Source organism: Erythrolamprus reginae, chromosome 3, assembly GCF_031021105.1.
Source record: "Erythrolamprus reginae isolate rEryReg1 chromosome 3, rEryReg1.hap1, whole genome shotgun sequence".
In the NCBI taxonomy this organism is placed as follows: Eukaryota; Metazoa; Chordata; class Lepidosauria; order Squamata; family Dipsadidae; genus Erythrolamprus; species Erythrolamprus reginae.
Window position 1 is genome coordinate 146689129 of NC_091952.1, and position 11019 is coordinate 146700147.

At 45.2% G+C, this 11019-nt stretch overlaps 1 protein-coding gene across 22 annotated transcripts in view; it reads right to left on the reverse strand.

The window, feature by feature from the left end:
* Window positions 1-10364, reverse strand: part of CXXC5 (CXXC finger protein 5) — a 117930-nt gene extending 107566 nt beyond the window's left edge. For 4 of the 22 annotated variants that reach the window (XR_011558648.1, XR_011558654.1, XM_070746943.1 and 1 more), the window contains exon 1: window positions 10137-10364. The gene's annotated coding sequence lies outside the window, so the exon portion shown is untranslated. Of the gene's footprint in view, window positions 1-4280; window positions 4305-7424; window positions 7614-8256; window positions 8825-9138; window positions 9577-10136 lie in introns of those variants that run through there. The other 18 variants (XR_011558651.1, XM_070746945.1, XR_011558657.1 and 15 more) reach the window with 16 other exon arrangements.
* Between the last annotated feature and the right edge of the window lie 655 nt (window positions 10365-11019).

Here is an 11019-nt window from a genome sequence, read left to right on the forward strand (position 1 = left end):
AGGAAACAATGTAAAGTCAATTAATCCGTGCAACCAAAAAAACCCCCGCAAAAAATGGGCTTTCGGCGACTGCTGGGAAGCCGTGCGGGTGTTTTAAAAGGCGACAGCCGGCCTGGGGGGCTTCCCAGCACCGCCCCGAACCCAGGTTCGGGGTTCGGGGGGGTGCTGGGAAGCCCCCCAGGCCGGCTGCGACCTTTTAAAACACCCGCGCCGCTTCGCAGCTGTCTCCCGAAGCCGAACGCGGAAATTCGGCTTTAGCGTTCGGCTTCAGGAGACAGCTGCGAAGCGGCGCGGGTGTTTTAAAAGGTCGCAGCCGGCCTGGGGGGCTTCCCAGCAACCTCCCGAACCGAACCCGGGGTTCAGCAAAATTTTGCCTCTTCTTACAAACTTTGTTCGAGTTACGAACCGGCGTTCGGGAGGCTTCTGGGAAGCCCCGCCGCCCGGCTGTCACCTTTTAAAACAGCCGCGCGGCTTCCCAGCAATCTCCGAACGCCGGTTCGTAACTCAAAAAAAGTTCGTAAGAAGAGGCAAAATTTTGCTGAACCCCGGGTTCGTATCACGAGTTGTTCGTAAGACGAGGGGTTCGTATCTTGAGGTACCACTGTATTTTGATGTAGAAGATTTTACAACTGAATGTACAATTGAAACCAGAGATCTTTCTTTTGAGCTTCTAATGGACCAACAAATGAGGTTTTCTTATGAGGCTTTGCTTTTAATATACAATAATGGCAGAGGAACTTTTTACAGGTTCAAGAATGCGAAGAATTACAAATACCTTTACAATGAAAAAATGGGTGGTGAAGAGGATGGAATTGGTGGAGATGAAAAGATTGAAAGTGTTGAAGAAAGAAAAAACTTTGAGATACTTTATTTTTACTTGGAAACCATGTTTTGATTTTGAAAAAAATTGAAAGAAATGAAATGTTGATTTTTGGGATTTAGATATTAGAATGAATGTGATTATGGAAATAATCTACAAAAATGTTGATTTAGAGAAAGGGTTTGATATATTTTTACTTATATCAGTACCAAAGACCATTGAAAGGCATTACTTTTCTATTTTTCTCTCTTTTTTCCTCTTTCTTGCACTCTTCCTTTCCCCGAGTTTCTTCTTTATTAAAAAAAAAATTCTGTTTCTCTCTCTTTTTTAATCAATAAAGGAAGGGATGGATTGATAGATGGATAGATTCATTCATCAAAATTATTTTAGTGTTTTCTTGAACTAATGGAAAGTAAATGGTGGTAGATGTACAAAGTTATGAAACAGCAGTTTCTAGTATTATTAACTGATGCTCTGAATTTTGCTCCATATTTGAGATAAAATATTAATTCAAGTGTTCCAACATGTCTGAAGGAATAGACTCACAGCATCAATAAGGCTTATGACCACAATTGTGACCAGAATTTCCATAGCTATGATAGTTGTGAAGGAGTCATGCCTGCTTTTACAACTTTGTCACGGTATTAAAGCAAATCACTGTAGCTGTCAAGTGACTCACACAATTGTTAAGTATATCTCACACAATTGTTCAGTGTTTAAAGCCCTACATGGCTTAGGGCCGGACTGTCTTCAAGACCGCCTCCTACGGCATAGCTCCCAGCGACCGATTTGGTCTTCTCCGGGTCCTGTCAGCTAAATAGTTTTGGCTGGCGGCCCATGAGGGAGGGCTTTCTCTGTGGCTGCGCTGTCTCTTTGGAACCAGCTATCTCCCAAGATCCGGACTGCCCCCCACTCTACTGGCCTTCCAAAAAGTTGTAAAGACCTGGCTTTTCTGGCAGGCCTGGGGTCGTGGATCAGATAGTAACGCCATTGGGATCCAACCAGGAAAGACATGTATGGTTTTTTAAATTGTTAATTGTCAGTTTTAAATTGTTTTACACTGTTTTAAAGGGGCTTCACATTATATTTTATGTGTACAGTGGTACCTTGTCTTACAAACTTAATTGGTTCCAGGACGAGGTTCTTAAGGTGAAAAGTTTGTAAGACGAAACAATATTTCCCATAGGAATCAATGGAAAAGCGATTAATGCGTGCAAGCCCAAAATTCACCCCTTTTGCCAGCCGAAGCACCCATTTTTGCACTCCTGGGATTCCCCTGAGGCTCCCCTCCATGGGAAACCCCACCTCCAGACTTCTGTGTTTTTGCGATGCTGTGATTTCACTGAGGCTCCTCCCGCTGGGAAACCCCACCTCCGGTCTTCCTTTGCCAGCGAAGCGCCCGTTTTTGCATTGCTGGGATTCCTCTGCTGGGATTCCCCTGCAGCATCCCCAAAACACGTAAGTCCAGAGGTGGGGTTTCCCATGGAGGGGAGTGCCAGGGGAATCCCAGCAGTGCAAAAATGGGTGGTTCGCTGGCAACGGAACTCCAGAGGTGGGGCATCCCAGCGGCGGCGGTGGGTTTGTAAGGTGAAAATAGTTTGTAAGAAGAGGCAAAAAAATCTTAAACCCCGGGTTTTATCTCGAAAAGTTTGTATCACGAGGCGTTTGTAAGACGAGTTATCACTGTATTTGGTTGTAAGCCGGCCAGAGTCCTTTGGGAGTGGGGTGGCATAGAAGTCCAAATAAATGAATGAATGAATGAATGAATGAATGAATGAATGAATGAATGAATGAATGAATAAATAAATAAATAAATAAATAAATAAATAAATAAATAAATAAATAAATAAAGTGTAACATTGCTTATTGGAAGCCAGCTGGGAAGGTCGCAAACAAATAATTATAAGTCGATTACAATTATACCAGCTGCCTATAATTTGGCAGTTTAAATCTCACTAAAGCTCAAGGTTGACTCATCCTTCTATCCTTCCAAGATTGGTAAAGTGAGGACCCAGATTGTTGGAGGCAATATGCTGACTCTGTAAACCGCTTAGAGAGGGATGTAAAGTGCTGTGAGTGGTAAGCGCTATTTATTAATTAATAATAATAATAATAATAATAATAATAATAATAATAATAATGTATTAGATTTGTATGCCGCCCCTCTCTGCAGTCTCGGGGCTATTGCTATCTTGAGTATTTCTAGTCCTTGATTTAACTGCAGCTGCTATACTGCCCATTCTCCTCTAAAACAAGTTCACTCACTGGCCATGTATAGATAATCCAATTATGTTATAGCCAAAACAATATTTGTTGGAAGTTGTCCACTACAATGTCTAGATTTGAATGTTGGGGGAGGAGAGACTAAATTGCAGCTTGAGATGTTTCCCAGCTCTATGAAGGGAAATGCAGTGATACAGAAGACACATCTACTACATTTTACTTAAAATGACATTTGATCTACAAACGACACAGAAATTAAAAACAACAATTTGTGTCTTGGGCATTATGATTTTCATCAATATAAAGGAGACCTTGATTACTCTTTTCCAAAACACAAATTCATCAATCTGTTTAGTATTTGGCGACTCCTTAGAACACTTCAACTGCACTTTAGGCTCTTGATTTCTTTGGTTTATTTAGCTTTAAATTAGATTCTACACTTTCAGTCATTGACCTCTGGCTTCCTCAATGCTTATTCACATTGTTTTTAAACAAATGGCATTACAGCTAAGTATTACTTAAAATCAGGACACTGAACTTAAATTTGTATAAGCAAGACAGTTAGATAGATGCAAGGATTAAAAAAACCAGTAATTTTTAAATCTGATATTTTTTTCTTCAATTCAAATTAATCTCAAATATTTGGTTAAAAGATATTTCAATTTTTCTTTAAAAATTGCAAAACATACATTGTTAATAAAAACCATTTGTAATTTGAGGTTTTTTTATTTTAAAAGACAATTGATCAGAATAAGTAAGCACATATGTGTACAGTAAAAGGCATGCCCAAGGACATTACAGAACATATATATATACCATGTATGCGTACTTACAGTATTTGAACTGTAGCTGATTCCCCATCTAATTAAATCAAACTGTACAACAGCTTTGACAACAATTCAAATCAATTCAGCTAAAAAATCTGAATAATTGTGTTATAATATTAGAATGAACTATTTGCTAAAACAGAATTATATTGTTCTGACCTTTGGGATTGAGATTGAAATTATTTTGAAGTGCTCAGAAGCAAAGTATTCCAGCAGAAACAAACAGATGACTTTGGAGGGTTGAAAAATATGCAGTATGAAACTATCTCTCTCATCTTGGTGTACACATATAAGCACAAACGCTATATCATAAATGTCATTAAATGAACAGGTCGATAACATAATTGTCATGCATATACATTTTGCACTCTGGCATGCAACTGGTATAAAATAAAGACAGCACAACTCACAAAAAGGGAAAAGCCTGCAGATGCACCTAAGGTAAATACCCAATGGAGCTGGAAGGAGACAGAGCAATTCTGCCAATGGTAGCTGCAATTAAGAATTACAATTGAGTGAGCCACAGCCGGATATGCAAATTAAAAACAAAAGAACTCAAAGTGTACTGTTGAAGGTTTGCATATGACTCACAGAACAACATAAAAGAAGTCTTGAAAACACCTGTTTGCCTCATGCAAGCTACAGAATTACAGATCCTATCTATCTGAATCTCTAAAAAATACAAACATAACATTTCTGAATCTCTACCAGAACATGATCATATTTGGGAACAATTAAAAAAAATACATTGAGAAGACCACATGCAATAAAACATTACCAAGAACTCTGCATTCATATTTTCCCCCCTAGTTTTAAATATTTTTAGTAGGCAAGCTTAGATATCATCCCATATCAGGCTAATGAGCAATATGGGAATTGAGTGGGGAAGTTGAATTCATGGGAATAGATCACTGAAGAAGTGTTTCTGAATAAGCACAAAATTATAAGGCCAGTCATGAACAGGTAATGAATGAACATGAACTGAACAAAAAGGTGAATTCACCAGTACACAAGACTCCATATACCATATACCTCTGTAAGGTATATATGGTATAACCAAGATGTCTTAGTTATACAGGTAGTCCTTGACTTATGATCACAATTGAACCCAAACTTTCTGTTAAATGAGAAATGTAAGTGAGTTTTGACCCATTTTACAACCTTTCTTGCTTCAGTTGTTAAGTGAATCACTGTAATTGATAAAGTTAGCAATCCCATTGTTAAGTGAATGTGGCGTCCCCATTGGCTTTGCTTGGCAGGTCACAAAAGATGATCACATGATCCTGGGAGACAGCAACAGTCATATATATAAAACATTAAGCATCTTTTGATCACATGATTGTGAGGACACCACAAAGGTTGTAAATGTGAAAAATGATTGTAAATCACTTTTCTCAGTGCCGTTGTAACTTTGAACTAAATGAACTGTTGTAAGTTGAGGAGTACCTGAATAGCAATTTAGGCCAATTGTAATTGCAAACAATTACATACATACTAAGAAGGTTGAGTGGAAGAAGACTGAAAAACTATGGTTGAGTAGGGGGGGGAAGGAAATGGGGGGTGACTGGGAGGGAGGAAGGGAAAGGGAGAGGGGGAGAGAGAGAGGATTGTAAAAAAAGATACTGTATATAAATGGTGTTGGTAACATATTTTCTTTCTGTTTTATTTATCCCCTGACTCCAATTTATTTTCCTTTACTACTTGTTACTTTTTTGTATTCCACAAAACATTGCTTATCCTAAATGGGAAGTGAGTGATTAGTATGTAATATGTTCACTTTAAAAATAAACTCACTAAATTGTAGTAGTATCCACCTGATAATGACTGAGGGTGCTAAAGACCTCATCAACACATCATTTCAAGCCTCCTAATATCAGAATCACACAGAGCATAAAGTTTTCAGGATAACTGATCAGGCACATTTATTTACACATTGTTTTAAAGTCTGTAGGTCTTTAGATTTTCCCTATAAAGCACTATGGCTGATTTGATCCTAATGAGTGGGGTGCTACAGTCAAGATACCCACAGGCCTGGACACAATGATTTCTCGGAGAGGGGCGGCATACAAATCCAATAAATAAATAAATAAGTTTAGGTGCTGAATGGAGGATCAATCTGTTTCATAATTATAATACAGGAAACTAAGCAAGGTTGGTATTGATAATTCAGACAGAATTCTGGCATGCTTAAACATTAGAATCCTCCACACTGAATGCAGGCAAATATCCACATCCACAGAATTAGGATCCTGACACTCCAAAAAAAAAAAAAAACTTGTGGAGTCAAACTGCAAAATCACTTTTAATCTCCAGCCATTTTTTTTGTGCCAGAATAGATCCTGACACTAAAAGAGGCCAGAAAGACTTTTTAAAAAAAACAAAAGGCAGAACATAGAATAAACCTTTTGGTTTTCAATATTCTCAACCAAGCTGATAGGGCCATTGCTACTCAATAAAGTTTATAGGAGTTGGTGCATAGAAAGGAGGTCAGCAGGTTATTAATCAGCTTTTAAAGGGAAAAGGGGGAATATAAGGGAGGGGGCTGTTCACATGAATAAATGTAAAGCTGTTCTTGGAGTCACAATTAGTTGTGAGGACAAACCTGCCATCTATCTGACACTAAATTCAGGTCTTGCTGACAGGAAATCCTTGAGGAGGGTTGATTCTTTCTGGGCACAGGAAACCAAGATATTCTGCTTTTTCTCCTTCTCACCCTACAGACTTTACTGTAGTCAAATCCCAGCCCCACCCACTCATACACACACACACACACACACACACACACACTGATAAGGCCCACTCCACAGACTTTTCCATTTACTACCAATGTATTATCAGGCAGCGTCACTGCCTCAGACTCTCCATACCTTTAAGGCAAACAGATGTGGTATGAAATACAGTGGAAGGCTTTGCTAAGGTTCTCTCACTTACTGATGGAAATTTCCAAATGGTCAATTATGAAAAGCATGAAAAGCAGTGAAACTCCAGCAAGGATCAGAGCACGCAGCCTGTAACCAACAGCAATATATAGGAAGGACTACACCAGGGTGAATTGATGGGTGGCAGGGCCTGCTGCCTGAAATGAACAGGCTCAATTAATTAAAAAAAGTGGATTACATTTACCTAATTAAGGTAAAATATCAACAAGCCCTTGGTTTTGCAACTGCTCTTTTTGGCCACCAACAAGCCCAGTTACCTTTTGGAAACTCCTTCCTCCCGCTGCTGCAGGCCAAAGAGCAGTTTAGGGAGGGTGGGGGAAGGGGGTCAGGGCAAGGTGGCCAAGCATGGAAATGGAAGAGAGCCAGCAACTTTGGTTCTCCTCTCAGGGCTTAGGGTTAGTGAGGGGGGTGTTAGGGAAAGGGGGTCCTAGTGGGGAAGGAAAGTCTTGTCCCACACAGCTTCTAGACGTAGGCAGAAAAGGCAACTGCATAGTGGTGCAGCTCTCCAGTCTCCCAAGCCTGCAGATGTAAAGCTAAGCAACCAACTGCAAAGGAAAGAGGGGAAAAAAGTGTGTGGCTGCCACCCCAAAATAAATGGCCAGCCCATAAACCAACCAGGAATCGGAAGACGCTGCTTACAAAATCATCTCCAAGTGAATCTGTGACTTCTAACTTTTCCCGCTGATTGTTCCGCGAAACCGCCTCGAGTAAAGAGAATGTGAAATGAAGCCTTCCTTGCCGGAGAAAACCAAGCTCCGAGGACGTCTCCTCTTTCCTGCCGACCGCATATTTTGGGTAAGGTCATCGGTAGCAGAGCCAGCCTCCCTCCCTCGCTCCCTCCCCCTTCCCCCGCCCCCCGCTTCAGGCGCTGCAGGAGGCAGGCATGGAAGCGCCAGCCAGGCTCGCCCACCGTCCGGCAAAGACCTCGCGGCGAGAAGCGGAGGCGAAAACACAGCTGGCAGCCCCTGCAGAGGCGCTCCTCCAGGCTCGGGCGCCTCTCTTAAGCCGCCGCCTGCTCGCACAAGCCTGAGCAGGGACGACGTGGTGGGTCAGCCAGACCTAGCAGCCTTCAACGCCTGGCTGGCTAGCTGCAGACACTACGGCTGTAACCTGGGAAACGAACCACCGATTAGGCGGCCCAGGGGGCGGATGGGGGGGGAGGAGCTCTCGATCTTCAATGCAGTGGCCGACCCGAGAAAGGGGGGGGAGAGAACGGAAAGAGACCCTGCAATAAATCCCGGTGCGCTGAAAGCTGGCAGCTGTCGCCTTAAAGGAAGGGAAGGGGGGGGGCGCTAAATCTTCCCAACAAAACTTTGCTCAGCAGCCACGAACCAAGCGCTCGCCCCCCCCCCCCACACACACACGCCCTCCCCCCCACCCAAAAAAACCCCCTCAGGACCAGGAAAAAACGAGACTCGGCCGAAAAATCCTTGGCGTCTCCACTCACAGGCTCGGCGGGCAGCTCCGGCCGCTTCCCTTCCCGCTGAAGCCGAGGTCTGTGTCCCGGGTTGGCTTTGGGGCTGGAGGGGAAGAGCCCGCCCTCTTCAGGGGACCTCCCGAAGCTGCTCTTTTGCCGCCGGCGCTGCCTCGGAATCGCACGCGGCACACAACACACCCCAAAATCCCCCCTCGCTTTTTTGTCTGGAGCCACTGATCTGAGACCGGCGTGGATGTGCTGCGGCGGCGGCGGCGACACCTCCCCAGAAGGAGAGCGGGGAGGGGACGGAGGGGAGGCCGCGCGGAAGAAGGTGGAAGGAAGCCAGAGGGACTTACGCCATCCGCTCGGCAGCCCCCGAAGGGAAGGGAATTACTTCACCGCCGCAAACTTTTCCGCCAGACTTTCCTCCTTCCCGCCCTGTTCTCCTCAGAGAGGACCCGGAGAGGGGGGGGGGAGGGCCTCTTCGGATCGTCGCACCTACCAGAAGCTAAGCGGTCCGGAGCTACGAGAATAGCCGCCGCGAAGCCAGGAAGGAGAGCCGCGCACCCGCCACCCCGGGCAGTCCGTGCGTGCGTGTTGCGCGCGCGCTGGCCGGATTAGAGAGGCAACAAATCCAGATCGCGCCTAGTGGTGATGCCGGCGATCTTTTTAACACCTGCCCCAAGATCTCCCCGCTCAAGAAGACGAAGCGGACTCCCCGCCGGACACAGAAGCGAGAGCAAGCGGCGCCGAGGGGCATTCTTAAAAGAAAGAGGTCGGAGCGGGCAAAGTCAGAATTGCAAATAAGTTGACCGCGCTAAAAAGAGAGCTGAGGACAGCCGTTCTTTGCCTGCCCTCCCCCCCTGCCCTCCCTCGCTCGATTCCCCGCCAGCAACTCCTCCGCAAACCCACCTCTACATCCTCGCTCTGCAAGTGCCGAGACAGGCGGACCACATTGCAAAGGGCTGCCTCTCCTGCCGCCGCTGCTATTGCTAATGCCCGGGGCTGTAAGCAAAACCCGGACCGGATTCTCTCACAGAACAGGCTCCCATTCGGCTTGCCTGATTTCTCCTCCGCTTCTCCCGCATGCGAAGACGACTATCCCCCACTCTCTCTCTCTCAAAAAAAGCCTCAATTTCGTAGCCACCGTTTCATCGGCCTTCCGAGGCTGGAGTTCGTCCTTTTGGGGGATTACGATCGCTTAATCCAAACCACCGCCGCTATCCCCCCCCCCCCGATTCCTTGCACCTTCTTCCCAACGCTATATCTGCGGTTCAGCCTCCTTTCCCGTCGAGAGAATTCCGATTGCGATACTAAGTTCTTTCCCTTTAAACACACGCATACGCACGCGACCCAAAGTAGAGATGCAAAACTTTGACGCGTTAGTTGCGGGAGGTTAGAGTAGCTGGGCTGTTATTGCACCACGTTCAGCGTTCGTCGGTCCAGTTAGACCAGTGTTCTCTGGCTGGGGAATTCTGGGAGTTGAAGTCCAGATAACTTCAAGTGGCCAAGGTTGGGAAACACTGAGTTACACGTTTTCTCAAGTCCACCAAAAAGCAAAGCGGGTATATTTTGGGAGCGAGTGGGGAGGAAGTTTCTAGATCCTCGCCCGGAGGCTGGTTTCAGCCACAAGTAGGGCCGCGTCTAGCAGAAGAGGTGAAAAGTAGGGGCAGGCTTGGAGTAAACAACGAAGGTAAACCAATAAATTGAACGTCCGAGGTATTAAAAAAAAAGGCTGACCAAAGTGACCTTTCTGGTCATCCACTTCGGCCTTTAGGAAGAAATCTTTTTTTAATCAACATTTGTTTACAGTGGAGTGTGAGCTCAACAATTCAGAATACTGTAACACTAATGTTTACAGTGGCCGGAAAATAAAGAGGACGGCGCGACCCAAATCCTCCCCTACGTACCGGAATCAGGCAGGAGCCAACCGCTTGGGTCAGCTTGTGGCTGGGCTCTCCTCAGCTGTCATATTTCCATCGCGGCTACGTGGGCGGACCCTGGATCCCTCTAGATTCCAGTCACCGCGTGACCCCCAAAGACGCGGACTTGAGCCATTTTCTCTGCCGCCTTCCACCCTCTCTCGCTCCTTCCTCTCGCGTAAGGCTACAGGGCAAGCTGCAAATAGCATGGCTCCTCCCTCAAGGCTGGGACGTGATGAGCGCAGTATGGGTGGGCTCGGGAAAACCAGACACCCTTTCCCACATAACTTTGAGCGCGGGGGTGGGGAGCGGAAGCTGTCGCAGCGCCTCAGCTCCGGGCAGTGGGTTGAGTGCGTGATTCGCCCGAGGAACTGTGAGGGATGAGGGGAGGGAGAGGCAGAAGTGGGCGATTCATGCTCCGCAATATGCAGAGCCCCATAAACAAACGCCGCTGAGGCTCAGGCTAAAAAACAGTGTGCGGCAATTATGGAGACGGTTCACCCAAAATTTAGTTTCAATTCCCGTTGAATTGCAGGACCGTTAAATACATTTAATTCGGAGTGATATCAATGAGGTAGCGTCGTTCAGTTTAAGTGCTAGAAACCCTTTCGGGATTCCAGTTTCTGCTACTGGATAAATAAATAAAACATTTAATTAAATGCATGAATAAAGTGGACCTGAGTGCCAAAAAAAAGATACTCCTTTAATACAGGACTTCTGGTTGCCAGAAGTGTTGTGTAGACCAGTGTTTCCCAACCTTGGCAACTTGGAGCTATTTGGACTTCAACTCCCAGAATCCCCCAGCCAGCAAACGCTGGCTGGGGAATTCTGGGAGTTGAAGTCCAGATATCTCCAAGTTGCCAAGGTTGGG